Source organism: Centropristis striata, chromosome 21 (assembly GCF_030273125.1).
Source record: "Centropristis striata isolate RG_2023a ecotype Rhode Island chromosome 21, C.striata_1.0, whole genome shotgun sequence".
Classification (NCBI taxonomy): Eukaryota; Metazoa; Chordata; class Actinopteri; order Perciformes; family Serranidae; genus Centropristis; species Centropristis striata.
In genome coordinates, this window is record NC_081537.1 from 19,277,398 (window position 1) to 19,294,695 (window position 17,298).

Here is a 17,298-nt window from a genome sequence, read left to right on the forward strand (position 1 = left end):
GATAGGTAACATACAGAAATGCTGTTTATTTAGCTATTTTTTATTATTTATTTATTCTTTTTTTTAAATGATCAGTGATTGGCTGATATTGGAAAAACATTCATGTTTGTTTATTTATTAATCAATTATTCTTTATTTAAATGATCCAAAATTGACTGATACTAGATATACATTGATGTTTATATAGCTATTTATTTTATTTTTTATTCAAATGATCAGAAATGGACTGATATGCAACATACAGAACTGGTGTTTAGTTAGATATTTAATTTCATTTATTCTTTGTTTATATGGTCACTAAATGGATGATATTGGATATACATTCGTGTTTAGCTTTTTTAATATTCTTGATTTAAATAATTAGGAAATAATTGATATTGAACATACATTGATGTTTATTTACCTATTTATCTTATATGTATACATTCTTTATTTTCTCAGTGTTCATTACTAGAATTTGTTGACAATATAATGCACTTCATGTAAAATGTATAAAAATGTATTCTTTAATTTATTGAGTTATCTGTTTAAGAAATCGACCTTCTGAGAACCTCTGCAGAGTTGTGTAGGTGCACAATCCACATAAAACAGGTATGTTTTTATTTGAACTCAAAACTTCTACATATCGGCCACCATATTGGCACGTTTTTCTTCTTTGAAATCAGTCTCAATAATCCCATATCTGTCGGACTCTCCTCTTGAGGGGGGTGTAATAGATGAGATCTGGTCCTCACTGTGAGGATATGGTAAAATACCCCCACAACATATGGTAATGTGACACAGTGATGAGGAATGAGGAGTGCTCTCTGGATATAAATCATATTCTTGGAAACTTACAGCGTGCCTCTAGCAACTTCTCTCTCTCTCTCTCTGTCTCTCTGTCTCTCTCTCTCTCTCTCTCTCTCTCCCTCTCTCTCTCTCTGTCTCTGTCTCTGTGTGTTCAGATAGGTTTCTCCTTTGCTGCAGCTTAAAAAAAAAGAAAAAGGTGTCAGTGCCGAATGTATGTGGACAACCTGAGCATGCAGTAAGTGATTAGAGGTGTTGGATGGAGTAGAGGTCAGGGCTCTGTGCAGGCAAGTCAAGTTCACACCAAATGAAAGTGACTGTGCTTTCAATTTTGTGGTGAAACAATTTCTTTATAGATGTGGCTTTGTGCAGACGGGCATCGTTGGGTTGAAACAGGACATGAGTTGAGAGCACACTCACTTTCTGTCCTGTCAAGTTGGAATTATAAGGTTGTCTTTAATTAACTGAATTTTCTTCATATTTTACACCACCCCAAATTAACTAATCCAATGTGATATATATTTATATAGATTCATCTACACAGCAATATTTAAAGTAATTCAAATGAGCTCCACATTTAGCAGCTGCAATATAAAAGTCATGAACACATTAATGCATCACTAATTATAGGCTAATCCAATAATATATTATTTTGAAATGACACACATTGCACAAAAGGTACTTTTACTTTTGGAGCTTTAAGTATATTTTGATGCTCATACTTTTGCACTACAGCTGAAATGTTTATACTGTAGTATTGCTACTTTCATTTAATATATGAACTCTTTTTCCACCACTGCTTTTTACCTCACTTTTATTTTGATTTTATGCTATTTATTTGACTGAATTTGATGTTCATGACAGTTACACTTTAGACACATTATTTTTTATTGTATTCATTTGGTAATGATACAACACCTTCAGAATGAACACATTCCTTGTACCTATTCTTCACTAGGTGCTTTCTGCTGATGCTGATACTTATTATTTTGTTCATTTATTTAATTCACTTATTTCTATTTATTTTTCTGCGCGATTTAAATGGACATACGAGGATTGAAGAATCGACAAGTAGAGCGAGAAATTCTTTGAAAATGTGTCCCTGGTGTATGCTGTTTTTATATTATATTTTTATATTTTTTATTTCATGAATTATCTCATCTTTATTTCTATGTTATTATTAATTTAATATTTATTTATTTTTCTCACCCCTTTCCTTCTGTTTTTTTAAAACAAAAAGAGCCTTTTGTATGAACTATGTGTGTGAATATATCTGTTATTCACACGGTCAACAGAAAATCCTTGAATTGAATTGTTTGTTGTTTTGTTCGAACATGAAAAACAAACAAACCCACCCACATCATGTTAACGTCAGATGTCGGAGTTTTATGATAGGTACTTGAACGCAGCACGTTGTTTGCTGGAATCATTGTGATCACCGGAGTCCCGGGAAGTTCTCACCCGGTCTCCGTTGTGTCCATCGCTTTCCAGACAAAAATTGGTCAGGATAAAACAAAATTTACCAAATTCAACAATCATTAATCGTCACAGGCGCTGGTCACTTTCTTAAACGGATTTCCCGGCTGATTAACGCCGAAGCTCCAGTGGCGCAATCGGTTAGCGCGCGGTACTTATATGACAGTATGCAGCAGAGCAATGCCGAGGTTGTGAGTTCGAGCCTCACCTGGAGCAGAGTTTTTAGATTAACCCTCACCTGGTTACATCGTGAATGCCGAATAAGAGGTGACTTCCTGTACTGTGCAGTGTAGACGTCACACAGTAATCCCCTCAATAACACTTGTGGTATATTCAAGTTCTCCCCTAAATGAATCCAAACACCACACTACACCAGCTTCTTCCTGTCAACAGGTGTGATTTAGTGGCTCTACAAGAGTAACTGATGCTACACTGAACCATCTAAAAATCACATGGTGTATAATTACAGCCTGATTAAATAAGATAAGTAGCTTCTCAATGACAGAAAAATGGATATGCATATAAAACTAAAATGAGATTAGAAGTAAAAATAAAACAATTAAAGATGACAATATAAGGCAAAAGTGACAGTGACTCACATATGATAGGATTAAGTAATGATAATTGTGTTTATGTTTGTCTCCAATTGAATAATTAATTATAATTATTATTATTATAATAGAAATGTATGCAGTATATAATGTTATAAAACAGTAAAGCATATTAACATAAAATAGTATATTATAGTGGGCTACAATAGAATATATCAGAATCAGAAATGCTTCATTGATACTCTTGGGGGAAATTTGGTTACAGTTGCTTCTATTCTAGAGTATAAATAAATGAATATAAGCTTCAAGAAATCATAAGAAAAATATAAGTGAGTGTGTGAAATATGTTCATTATACTACATTGTATAACAACAATTGATATTGTCAGTTGAATAATAATACACTGCTTGATAATCATAATAAACATATCGTAAAAGTATATATATTTTTTATATGGATAATGTGAAAACATACACTACGAAGCAATGTATATATTCTTTAATTATATATAAGCTATGTTTAATAAAGGAAAAGCTGCTCTTGGCCACTTTATCCAGCCCCCCCATCTTCTAATTTGTGTTGTTCAACAGCGCCCTCTGTCGGTCAACAGTTAGAATTGCTAATCTGTTGTGAAACCAGTTTTTCACCACTAGAGGGCGATGCAGCTGCACCGGACAGAGTCCACAGCTGCCGCAGCTCTGAATGTAAGCTCTGAACTGTAGAGGTAAAAAAAAAAAAAAACAACCCCAAAAAAACAACATTTTGACAGGTGACAGTTGCAGAGGACATTCGTATCATTATTTATACTTAAAAAATCTTGCAACCATATTAATCATATATTTTTTAATTTTGTTCTAGTATTATGCTACACACCATGTGTTACTGTTTATATTTATATTTATTAAATATATGATTTCTTTGCCGATTATCACTCTCTCCGTCTTTTTTAAAATTTGTTTACATTTTGCTATATGGAGTTATCTGCTTCAAAGTTAACAATTCATGACAAAGACAATATGCAATAAAAATTCTAATTCCAAACTAATATAATAAAATAAAAAAACTAGTAAAGGTTAAAAAAAAATCCTACCAACAACAATAAATAAATAAACATTTAGCAAAAATAGAGGAATATGATAAACAGTAAAGTTATAAATTATATTTACTATATTTCTACACTTATAAATAGAATATATGTAATAAATAAATAAAAGAACTCAGGGTGTGTATTTCAGTTAGAGTGCAATAACTTATCATGGGTGTATCTGTTTTAATCAAATTTTTATTTTTTAATTTTTTATTTGACTTTACTTTTTGTATTTTTGCCTTTATTTCTCTTATTTTCAATCACTTTGTGACTTTTTTCATCTGCTTTTAACAAATGAGTTTATTTCAGACATAATTAACTTTGACACACTTTCTTGAAACAGCCTGTGCACACCGCTCAGTTTCTTCTCTGCATCTTACTGTAACATCTGTGTAACTGAAGAGCCAACCAACCCCTCAATCTTTTTTAGACATGATTTATTTCACTGTTACACACTGTAGATATGTGTGTGTGTGTGTGTGTGTGTGTGTTTGTGTGTGTGTGTGTGTGTGTGTGTGTGTGTGTGTGTGTGCTCTGTCACTCTAAGCCCTGTAAAGCTGGGAATGAACAAGCGGAAGATTGCAGTAATGATGTGACCCAGATGTCCCGGGTGCAGATCTCCAGGCTGAAAATGAGAGTGCAGATCAGGGCCTCGTACCTCCCTCCTCCTCCTCCTCCTCCTCCTCCTCCTCCTCCTCCTCCCTCTCTGTCTATCCATCCTGGGACACAATCACAAAGTATTTAGCAGCAGGGAATATATGTGTATGTACGCATGTACGTGCATGTGTGCATATCATTTGAGGTAATGTTGTCGTGTGTGTGTGTGTGTGTGTGTGTGTGTGTGTGTGTGTGTGAGTCTAAGCTCATCCAGATCTATGTAAACATGAGGGATCAGATTTTGGGGTGTGTGCCACTTGTTCTTGGTGCTTCGGATTAGACGAAACAGTTTTTTAATTTACTCTTCTCAGGCTGCTTCCATAAGACGCTAAAGCTGAGCATTGCCCCACCAACCAGAGAGACCCCACGACCCCATCCCACCACCACGCCATAAACCCCCCCTCCCTTCCTCCCCCTCCTCCCCCTCCCCTGAGGTGACCAGGTGGCTGAACAATCATCACACACCACCCTGACAGTAGGCTCAGCGGGCCACTTTACTCAATGAGAAGCTTGGCTGTTGGAGTGGCGCAAGCATCTGTACGTGTGGAAATATGTGTGCATGCATTCATGTGTGTGTGTCTGTCTGTGTCTGTGTGTGTGTGTGTGTGGGGGGGGGGATTGAGAGGGAAAGGGGACAAAAGACTGAGACTTTAATATTTGGGATAAGCTGTGACTGAACATCCTGATCACAGCAGAATGATCAAATTCTGCCAGTGATAATCCCCCATCTTGGAAAATTAAATACCACTTTGCTGCTCACTCACACTCTCTATCTGTATGCAACATGCTCACACACACACACACACACACACACACACACGCACACCATGCACACACACGGGATCTTAATCTGACCTGTGTCTCATAACCCGGCATGGTTCCTTTGGGAACTGTTCTGATATCTGATGAGTTTTTCATTAATAAGACACAAGTCTAATCCTGAGAGAGAAACACAAATTGACAACGGATAAGCCCTGCTTTCCCCTCACACACACACACACACACACACTGAGCCACTGATCCACTATTCAACTAAACATCTTTCTACACACACTTATACTTCACTCCAGCCTACATTTCATTTCTTTGCACGTCTTTGTTGTTCAAATGAATGAAACATCTTAATTTATTCTCTGGTAGTGCAAGAATGTGCTCAAGCTTCTCAAATATCTACCAATGTGTGCAATCTTTTTGCTGATTCTTAAATAATACTGCAGAGTAAATGGTTCTATATTATTGGAAATGTTGCACCTTTTGAGGTTAAAGTGTGTATGCCTGCTCTAAATCACACTGAACTCTTATCAAAGAACTCGTCGTTTGTGTTGTTTGTGTGTATGTGTGTATGTGGCTGCAGCCTTTAAAGACCATCATTGCGTTACACTCGGCTGTACGGTGCTGTTGTCGTGCAGCCCTGTAAGAGCAGAGTCTTTTGTCCACCTGGATGTTTCTTATGTAAGTCATTATAATGACAAACTATCTTAAAATAATGATTTTCTTATCTTTTGAGAATGTTTCTTTTTTTATACCTAGTATATCTGAGATACTACGTCAATATTTTGAGTCATTATTAAGTCTTTTTATTTTGGGATATGAAGTTTTTTTTATTTTGGGATACAAAATCTTTTTATTTGGGATACTAATTACTTATTTTCAAGTATTAAGCCATTTTATTTTGAGATTTTAAGTGTTAATATTTTATAATATTAAGTCTTTTTATTTTTGAGATATTTAATCTTTTTATTTTGTCATATTTAGTCTTTTTATTTTGAGATGCTAAATCTTTTTATTTCAAAATACCGTCTTTTTATTTTTTGGCATACTTTATTTTTAAATACTTAATTTTTAGACACTACATTTTCTTATTTTAGTCTTTTAATTAACGTATTTTATTTTGATACACCAATCTTTTTTATTTTGAAATGCTTAATAATTTTATTTTGCGATACTAAGTCATTATTTTGAGAAAGTTTTATTTTCTTTAACTTATATTACTGTCTCACTGGCTAAAATCAGCTTCCATTAGTCTTGTATGTTTGTGTTATGGCCACCACTTTGTAATTATTTCACCTCTGTTTATCAGTTTAGTAAAATAAATTATTACGTTGAAGCATGGCAGTGCAGCAACAGAGTTGTAATGCTTCACAGTTTGATGATTCATAGTTTAGACTTCTGTTTTGCAGATTGTGAGAAGACTTTTGATGATGTGAACGCATGTTAGCAATAAAAAAAAACCCTGTTGAATGTAGATTGTATTGTGACCCTAACCCTAACCCTAACCCCCTTTTTCTCAGCACCTTAATCTTTGGCTCTTAAGCACAACTTACATTTTAATGTACACAATCTGACCTTAAACTTTTAATCTCAGGAAAATAATTGCTATTGATGATTAAACCAGGAGAGTTTCATTTCAATCCAAGCCTTGAAGGTGCTCCAGTTGTGAGTCATGTAGCATTGTCCATGGAGAAAATAAATGGGAGTTTTATTTCTAGAACCAGGAACTCCCGAAATGGCTCCTCCCACTCCTAAACTCTGTTCTGTTATTGGATAAAAAGCTTTGACACGTTTGTTTGAATCACACTGGTGGGTTAATGCCCTGACCGTGAACTGTAACGTCTCTAATTTGAATCCAGTAGGGGACATTTGTTGTTGCATGTCATCTCTTTTCCCTCCGCTGACTCACTAATAAAGACATAAAATGCCATAAAAAAATCAGCTACTAGATGTATGCTCATATAAAACATATCCTGTAAGAACCATCAGACTTACTGCAAATCTGTGACACATTTTGAGGGTTTGACATCTTTAATTCTCTTTTTAAAAAAACTCCTTATTGTTTCTTATTTCTCCTCCTTAACAGAGAGAAACATTTCTGTCTGTTGCAGGTACAATCATGGTTAAGTTTAATGTGCACAAATGATCTGTTGGCCCTCGGATTAACCCCCTGTTCCTCCCATTGTAAATTCAATATGTATAGTTTTTTTTCTCATTTCTGCCAGAGTGAACTTCCTCATTGTGTCCGTTGATCCGCAGATGTGTATTGCTGCTGGATTGAGTTTGCAGCTCTATCGACGTTCAACTGTGGCTTTAACTGTCCCACCTAGATTCTGTACTGACATGTGTTGCACTATAACGCAACAGAGTCAATGTTCAAGTGTTGCAATTTGTCCTGGACAACGTGTAGCTGCATATTGAAAACCAGATAAGCAGTGAAAAAACATTCAATAAAGACAACGTTTACATAGAGAAGGCTACAGTCAGTAGAGTACATGAGAGAACAGAGTATGATTTGGGTTGTGACTGTTTCAGAGAAAGTGCAGGAGAGTCAAAACTAGAAGAAATACTTACATAAACTTATATATTTTTAGAATATTTTAATTAAAAAATATTTTTTATAATCACATCTATGACTATACTGAATGACACTTTACACCTTTATTTCTTTATTTCACCTGTCAATAAGTAAGTCCTCATTTTGAGATTAGTAATATTTTTTGAGATAATAAGTCATTTATTTTAGACACTATGTAATTTCTATTTTGATATATTAAATCTTTTGTTTTGAGATATTAAGTATTTTATTTTGAGATATTAAGTATTTTTATTTGTGATATTAAATATTTTTTATTTTTTAGATTTTATTTTTTTTATAGTTTTTAAAAAAAAAGTCTGTATATTTAGCTATTTTTCATATATATACTTTTTTTCTATTCTTGGTTGAGTGAAACCAAATTTCCCTCTGGAGATCAATAAAGTATTTCTGATTGTGATGAGCTGCTATACCTAAATAAGGCAGCAATGATCAACTCTTGTAATTACATTAAAGCCTTACATTAAAATCCCAAAAATGTATTTTAATTATCTTGACATTAGACCCCTGGGTGTGGTTACATTTAGTTAATTGATGACAATAAGCTGGGCCTAAACAGTAAAATTGATCCTACAGTTCAACATTGAATCAATTTCTATATCATAAGATGTCTGCCCTTATGCGGGCACTCCTTGGCATATCTGATTTAAAATGTGCAACTGTCTAAACAAAATATAGCCTATGGAGAGGGGGCGAAACCTAATAGTTATGTGTAATTTCTTAAAATAGCATTATTTCCTGTGAATGACAGTAAAATGGAGCAATTCTTTCTGTTGGAGACTCCCACTGGAACCCCTTCAAGCATCCCTGCTGTACTTGAATTAAGTCGCGCTTGTTATTAACTCCGGGGCACTTGTGTTTGTGGTTACTTGTGAACATTTAGAGGAGAGGAAAGTTACTATTTCATTTTTAACTCTATCACCATTGACTGTAGTTATATTTTGAGTCTTGGATATCAGGTTGCAATCAATCGACTCCCGCCGCGGTGTTGAACGTTTTGATTTCAAGACTAACCCCGCCTATCCAGAGTAGCTTCGGCACACGCCAAAATTAGTTACAAGTGCATTCCAAAGATCCAGTGCATCATAGCGCTTCGGAAATAGACCAATGGGCGTGCAGCTTTGGACAGGGGCAGAGCTAATTGACAGAAGAAGCAGCCAATTAACAGCCGTTTCGCCCTGACGTTGTAACCAATCACAGAGCATATGCCAAAAATAACACCTCCTCTTGTTCAGCACCCAAAGTCGAAGGATAGCTCTGGCCTTTCAATTGAAGAAAGTGCTAGATTTGTCAGTGTTGTATAATATAACCAATTCTCAGTGTCCATATTTGTTTTGGAACGATCGGAATAGTCTTCATTTTATGTGAGAGGCAGAACTGGCGTCCAACATGCGTAAAAATCAACGCTGTCCAAGCAGGGAACCACCGAGAAAGGAATTATCGCCGCTCATCTGAGGCCAATCTCCATTATTTTTGTCAAATAAGGAAACATAACATAGCTAGCTAGCTAACGTTAGCTCCGTAGATAGCTAGGTTACCGACATATCTTCACACAAAAGCAGAATCCAGCAGATAATCAAGATTGGATCTACATTCGCAACAGCAGGAAAACGTAAGTAGCATGCTAGTATGTGCGCTAACGTCATTAGCTTGAGTTTGACAAGCGACAGCTAACTGTGAAGTTAACATTAGCCAGTCAGCTAACGTTAGCTCATATCAACACACTGGCATACTAGGCCTTTCCGTAGAGGGAGCAGTGTTAAGTGGTAATGGAGTTCAGCATGTGGTCAGTGGATTGGTATTTAACACAGAAACGCATTTCTAAAAACATTCCTTAGATTGTGCTACATAAATTGTGTTGTGCAATAACGTCCCAACAGACCATTGTCAAAATAAAACCTGACCCTTGCTCTGAAGTTTCAAAGTAACGTTAGCGAGCCAATTCTGAATAAAGCTTAATTTAAAATGTACTTATGTTAAGAGTGAAACGACGCGTTGGCCTCCAGTGTTTAGACTGGTCCCGAATGAGCTAATCTAGTGTGATATAGGCTTCACTAGCTATAACCAGCTAATGACAGCTTAGCGGACTTTGTCATATCGTCACCCTGTTAAAATAATCGCCGAAGAAATTTTTTCAAGTTTTGCAGGAAAACACAAAAAAACTTAACCAAAAGTGTAACATATGACATTTATTGATGATTTCACTCAAAAAGGATGTAACAAAGGATGGCTATTGGCATAGTAATAACACTGTGTGTAAATTCTGCAACTTAAGAGAAATAAATGACTTTTTTGAACATGCCTTTGTGACTTAAGCGAGATATGGTAACACTTTATTTTGAAGGTGTCTACATAAGAGTCACACAAGCCTGACAGAAACATGACATGACAAGTATCATGAGCATTAATGTTACTTCAAAGTGTCATTAATGTTCATGACACATCCCATGTCATGTTTGTGACATGCTCATGTCACTCTTATGTACCATATCTTGCTTAAGTCACAAAGGCATGTTCAAAAAAATTGCCTAAGTCACATTTTATTTTGACTTAGGCATAATAAATGTGCTTAAGTCACACACTTGACATAGGCCATTATCAAAATCAGATGATCTGATCAACTGATGATGTCGGCGATTTTACCATAGGTGGCCAAAAAAACAATTTTGACAAAATATTACTTAGGCCATTATTTAAACAGTGTGACAATATGGGTGTCAATAGTTAGCTTTGTGATGTTAGCTTGGCAGTGTAATGGCATTTCTAACTAAATAACCACACATTTAAAGGAGCACACAGCCACTAACCATCCTATTCATTTAAAAATATAGCGATGTTAATGTCCGAAGTTATTCGTCAATATGTGTCAAACAAAAATGCATGCAATGCCAGTTGGATAGCTACTGTTTGTTCTGTTGTGCATGCAGTGACCTTAGAGGGTAATTATAGCCCCTGTTTTTACGTCCAGTATCTTTTGTCGAAGCCTGTGAAATCAGTCAGTACACATGAAATGTAATCTAAGCAGATAACACTTAATTTTAGTCACAAGCTGGTCAGGTTTTTATAACCAGTCTTTCAAAAGCACTGTTCCTCCTAACACTTCACTGATTCCTTACTGCTGATTATTCACCTGAAATATATAATATTAACTCTCCTACTTAGGTATATAAGAATAAATAGCAGAACTGCTCTTTTTGATGACACTCAGTTGGTATAGTGCAGCTGAAAAACTGTGAAAATAACAGTGAATTGAACTTTGATAGCAAGGGATTGACATTCAAACTAAACATATATAAATAGATAAGTGGAATTTTATAGTTTAAACTTTTCTTTGCTTTGCTTGTTAACTGGTCAAGTAAGGAGGCAATGCCTTAGTTGACATCAACATAATAGAGCACTATAAATCAACTGCTGGTATAGCAACATTAAAGGCTATAAATGCTTATTTAATTGTAATATTTTCTTTATATTGTAAAAAATCCTTTATTAGGGAGGGGCAGGTCCATGCGCACAGATCAGTAGGGGTTTGCCCTGACCATAAACATGGGCTTGGTTGGTAACTCCTAACTTTGCTTTAGATACAGCACCATAACTTGAAGACTGTTTTATTATTTATGATAATTATATATTAATAAAATTGGCCGACTCCTGCCACTAATGTTTTGATGTGATAGCGTAGTAAGCCACTCGTTTTTTTATAATATATTTTTCCAATATTGCATTAGGAATTTCTGGAATTTTTTCATGCAACCAGGGCTTATTCCTAGTTTCACCCGGTCCAAACAAGGGTTTCCCCTACTACACTTTCAAAATGACAAGTTCCACTCTGACTTGCCTTATTAATGTGAAGTCACCCCACTAGCAATGCAAAGAGTACTCCTCCAACTTCTGATCCATCTAATCCACTCTCCTCATTCTGTAGCAAAGAAAATGTTTGCAAAGATTAAGTTGAAAGTGAAGCTCTTGACTTCCCTTGTGAAGTAGTTTGTGTGTGTGAGCAGACCAACTTTACTCTCTTTTTTTTACCTTCACAGTTTGAGAATTATATGATCTGGAATGATTGAGCCATTCTAAATTGCCCTACTATATTGCAGAGATTTGTCATCCAAGCTAAGGCTTAAGATAAATTCACATTTCATCATCAATTTTGTATTGTGCAGAGTTGAAATGTAGCCTAGCAGCCACCCTACTCACCTTCTCCAGCATATCAGATTGCGATAAGGTGCACAGGTGACCAGCATATGACATCACTTGGTGTTGGTCTTGTGCCCTGCCAGCCAGATACGGGAGGAGTTCAATAGCTGATAATCTTATCTGAGTCAGCAGTCACTGTGTAAAGACTGAGGAGCAGATGAAACACAGTGTCAGTAGGAGATTGAGACACTCAACAAGCTTATTTTAGAGTTTGACAGATCTTAAAAGGCCTTGGCTGTGCACTGAAGGAACTTTAGGTGTCACAAGGTGCTTTTCAAAAGTGAAAGTCACGATAGGAGCCCACATTTGTCTTTCATAATAGGGAACATTTTTACATTGGATTAAAATTTCAAAATGAGAATTTCAAGTGACAAGCCTGTTTGACAAATTTCTGTGGTTTTAACCAATTGGACTGCAGATTTCTCAGTTTATTCAGTTAAAAAAAAGTACATAATGTCAACATGAAGGCAACTATATACCACTGAGAGCCATGAAGATATGTGTTTTTCATGTGTATTTAATTCATGAAAACTTGTTGGAATATAAAGTAGTTTATTTAAGTGGTTTAGTTTATTATGGCTATGTTCAGACTGCAGGCAAAGGTGGCCCAAATCCAATTTCTTTTGTTCAAATGTGACTCAGATCCTTTTATAACAGTGTGAACAGCACAAATCACATGGAATCTATTTTTTTTTTAAATCAGACCTTTGCCTCTTTTATATGTGGTCCTAAATCGGATACAGGTCCGAGGTTTTCCAATGCGACCTCAGTCTGAACAGTCATGTCGCATTTCATGTGACTTTTACGTCACTCTAGCATGACAATCATCACAATACTGCGCTGGCGGGGGGCGGAAGTCATTGGACACGGTGATTACATGATCTTGTTTACGATCTCTCACTCCTGTCTCCGACTCCTCATCCACATATACCGTAGACGTAGCAGCCATCGCTCCACAAAATGCCATTGTTAAAAAATGTTACTCCCTTTCTCCTCATTCTTCTTTACGTTGTCATCTGCTTATACATTTGCCAGCTTCTACTGTAAACGCTGACTTCAGCAGCCTCCATGTTTACTCCCGTACATATCGTGTTGCGTGTGACATCGTTGTTATTGTTCACGTTGCAGTCTGATATAGACCATATTTAAATAAAAAAAAATGTGAACAGCCAACCAAATAAAAATCATCTCTGAGCGAAAAATCCGAATTAAGCATTAAGACCTGCAGTGTGAACTCAGCCAAAGTTTTTGTCATTAATGTTGGTTCACTGAAGCTTCATACTGTGGTCATGTTATTTCATGTTTGGGGAAAAAAAAGATGTGTTTGCATAAACACATCAAAAACAGAGAAAGCTTTGCATTATGTATGATTGAGCTTCAATGCCTTGTGTTTCCTTGAGTAGTTGATTGAAAATTAATTGGCCACTATTCTGATAATTGTTTTAATACATTGAAATATTTTCCTCAAGCAAAATTGTAAAAAAAAAAAAAATCACAGTTCCTAGCTTCTCAAATATGAATATGTTCCATTTATTGTCCTTCTAATGTAGCTTTTTTGTCAGCTAGCTTAATGTGTATGTTCAAATTTTACCGATGACTCAATACATAGCCATTGTTTGTTTGGCTGGTCTGGAAATACAAAACACACTCTTGGAAATTGCGACATGAATCTTTAACAATCTGCTGACATTTTATAAACCTAACAACTAATCAAGAAGATTAACTAATAATGAAAACAACAATAAGTTGTAGACCTCATAAATAGTTGCCATCAGTAACTTCATGTGGCAGTGGTTTAATGGTACCTGTTCTTTAATCTTTGCCGTTACACTTTGTGATGATTAACAGACTTGGCTGGGTTTCTTGATACTATCTTGATACCTAGATAATCTGTTTTAGTTTTCTAAGTCATTTGTGAAGGAACATTGTCTTGGTTTAAGGAAGATTTTAGGAAACCACTGCCATGATTGTAGCTGAGTTGTGCTTCTTCTTGAAATTTCAGGGACGACATAGAACCTTTTTTTTACAAACTGTTTTCTTTTGCAGTAGAGCTAAAACAAGTAACCAATTAACGGATTAGTCAATCAATGAGAGATTCACCTATATTTCTAATACTGGCTTCTTAAATATGAGGTTTTGCTGCTTTTCTGTCTTTTCAGTTTTTTAAAATTATTTCCCTTCATCTGACCATTTAGGCCCTTTTTTCACTTTGTTTAAAAATGTGTTTCGATGATTTGTGTTCAGAAGTTCCAAGAGCTTTACAAACAGTTTTTCTTTGACGCTTTAGTCGGTAAGGGTCGCCACGATTTACCAATGTCAGCCTTTTAAAAACACAAATACTTTTTACGTACTTTTTGTATCCTATATATTCTGTAAACTTGGTCATAAAGTAAAAATCTTATTGACTCTCAAAGGGGAAAAAAGTGCATTAGAGCAAATGGCAACAAGTGATTCCATTGACTGGTATGATCTAAGAGTTGTATGTTCGACCTTGGAAGCACTCTGCAGCAGATTAGTGCACAAAGGGGAGATGAAGAAATGGAGGGTCAATAAAGTGTGTTGAAGTGCTGCATGTTGGATCTTTGCACACTTTGTTCTACGTGTAATAAAATAAGCGTAAAAATGGAGGCAAGGTCAGAGTATAGGTTATATTGGTTTCAGCAGTTAAGATAAAAAGACAGAGTGAAATTTGAATTTCAGGTGTGCGAATAGACACAGTGGGAAGGTGTGGGTTTAGAAGTCATTATTGTTACACAAGGGACCTCTTACACACCATGAGCTGTGTCCCTTTTTAGTGTTGCCTACTCCAAAGTCCTTATTTCAAGACTGAAAACGTCACAGCAGCTCGACGAGGCTGTCCCATTCCAGAGGCTTCTCCAAATGCGGCTGTGAAATGCGACCCGGTGTATCCTCTGCAGTCCTCGCTCACTATCCTACAATCCACTCTGGGTTTGTTAGCTTAATGGATTGCATTAATGTGGTCGTCCTCACCTTGTAAATGTTAGGAAATATCACATGATCGTGTCATATTTTACAGGTATTTTCCTTCATGTGGTCATCAGGCACTGAGTCCGTCACATGGACTGTATGTTGATCATCATGGGACATTGCAGAAAAAATGTTATGGATACTTTGATTAACTTGGTACATTTGCCAGTTGTTGAGCATATGGTGCGATAAAATGTGAAACGTCGACTTTAGTATCATGGATTTTTTCGTGAGGATGTTTAGCATTTTGTTGCTTGTTTGAGGGCAACATCTAGTTGATAAATTTGAGCAATTTTGAGGTAACAAGCACAGAAAAACGTACCAAATGCCTTTTTAATTGCGAGTCTAATTTTAAGAGGATTCGCAGGTTCAGCCAGGTCTCTGAGAGTGGAGCTCCTGTTTTGGATCTGTTTCACCAGCACACATCTCTAATTGGACCAGCATTATACAGCCGAGTTATCACAGTCATTGCATTCTTTTGCATGTCTTGAGAGATCATGTTGTTCATGTCCTGTGTGCTCATTTTGATTTAAACCTTACCATGTAGGGATTTGGTGTAAAAGACAGTGGAGTCCATGAACTTTAATTACATTTTTGCCAACCTGGTAATCAATTTTGGTAGTCTGAGTCAATGTGGGATTATTCACTCTCAAATAACTAGTTTGATATTAGTTATAACACAGGATTTGTAAAAACAACAACAACAAACAACCCACACTGCTTCTGTTCTCCATGGTATATATGTGGAGTAGGTAACTAAATGTATATGAATTACCTGCTATCTTATCATGTAAATCACCAAACTCCATAACTGCTTGACTTGAAATCAGAAGAAATGCATTATTTGATAAAAATGTGAAACATAATTGGAAATCTGGCCAGGAAATGTATCGATTACCAAACTAGATTCTTTGAAAGAAAAAAAAAGTACTAATCGCCTAAAGAATTCTTAGTCGACTAAGACCAAAACAACCAAGCAGTCAACGAACCGATGAAGAGGGTGCAGATTTACCATAATGTGACATGGTAACTAATGAATTTAGAACCAAGCAAGCTTTATCAAAAAGTTTGACTAAAAGTAGACTGGCTGGCTAACATGTAAGCTACTGTAACTAAATCTGAATGCTAGCCAATCGTGGTTGAACTGGGTGTGCAGTGATACCAGGGGTTGTGTTAAGCGGATATTTTCATTGACAGATTTGTTTTTAATAATTTCTGAAGCTTCTGAAGGCAGATTATAAAACTAGGCTGATCTTCCATAATATCAGTAATTTACACCCCTGTCCAGCAGGTGCCGTGTGCATATTTATCATCTATTGTGTAATCTTGTCTCGATGTCGTGCAAAAACCTTCTTGTCCAGCTGGCTTCCGCTAACACATTGGTCAGCTCTTTGCGATCATAAGTAGTTGCTCCGAGTGCCAGAGCACTGTTGGAGCTGCAGAGTGTAACGTTACTGTGGGCTCTCTGTCTGAGCACATTGAGTGTATGATGAACAGCTGAAACTGCAGCTATCTACCATTAACTAGTAGCATGTCGTGGCAGCTGAGTGTACGAATTTTCTTTAAAAAGCACAGTAATTGTGATGGCGTTGATAAACGAGGTGAAACAGAGGGATTAGCGTGGTTCACGATGAAAGGCGAGCTTGTTTCACATTTTTTTCTGTTTATTATCTGTAGGCATTGTTGTGTTGATGTTAAAAAACTGGTCGCTTGATATTCATTATAAAAAAAAATGTACCTGTCCATCAAAATAAAAGACATAGCAAAAGTCTAATGCAACCTCTGGCAGCACAATAAACAGTTCTGTGTAGTTTTTTTTTAAGATGTCCTGGTCAACTTGGTATTGTTACTCTTTACAGTGCCCAATCATACGGGCTTTTATTGGTAGGTCAATTATGAAAGCAACACCAAGCCAAATTTATTAAGCTCGACAAAAGTTAAGATGTGCGAGTCGCCTAAAAGACATAATGATCCTGGGATAATGCTTGACATGTCTTAAATTACATCGTCTTGGGTAAGGTCTTGTAGATTAAAAACAAATTGCAGACGCCCAGATTGTAATCATATCAAAATCAAGTAATCAGCTAGTATCACTTCGTCTGGAGAGCCAGACCAGAACAGGGTTGTATAGGGTGAGTCTCGATGTATTGCAACATAAGTATTGATGTGTACACGTGGATAGCGCTGGACGC

General features: G+C 36.1%; 1 protein-coding gene and 1 non-coding gene across 3 annotated transcripts in view; both read left to right on the forward strand.

Moving 5' to 3' along the window:
• The first annotated feature begins 2,384 nt into the window (after positions 1 to 2,384).
• On the forward strand, positions 2,385 to 2,478 carry trnai-uau (transfer RNA isoleucine (anticodon UAU)). Its single transcript has 2 exons — positions 2,385 to 2,422; positions 2,443 to 2,478. It is a non-coding gene; the product is annotated as a tRNA-Ile (tRNA).
• Positions 2,479 to 9,144: 6,666 nt separating this feature from the next.
• Positions 9,145 to 17,298, forward strand: part of ppm1bb (protein phosphatase, Mg2+/Mn2+ dependent, 1Bb) — a 29,471-nt gene continuing 21,317 nt past the window's right edge. The window contains exon 1 of one of the 2 annotated variants that reach the window (XM_059324313.1): positions 9,145 to 9,536. The gene's annotated coding sequence lies outside the window, so the exon portion shown is untranslated. The remainder of the gene's footprint in view (positions 9,537 to 17,298) is intronic. The other variant, XM_059324312.1, reaches the window with a different exon arrangement.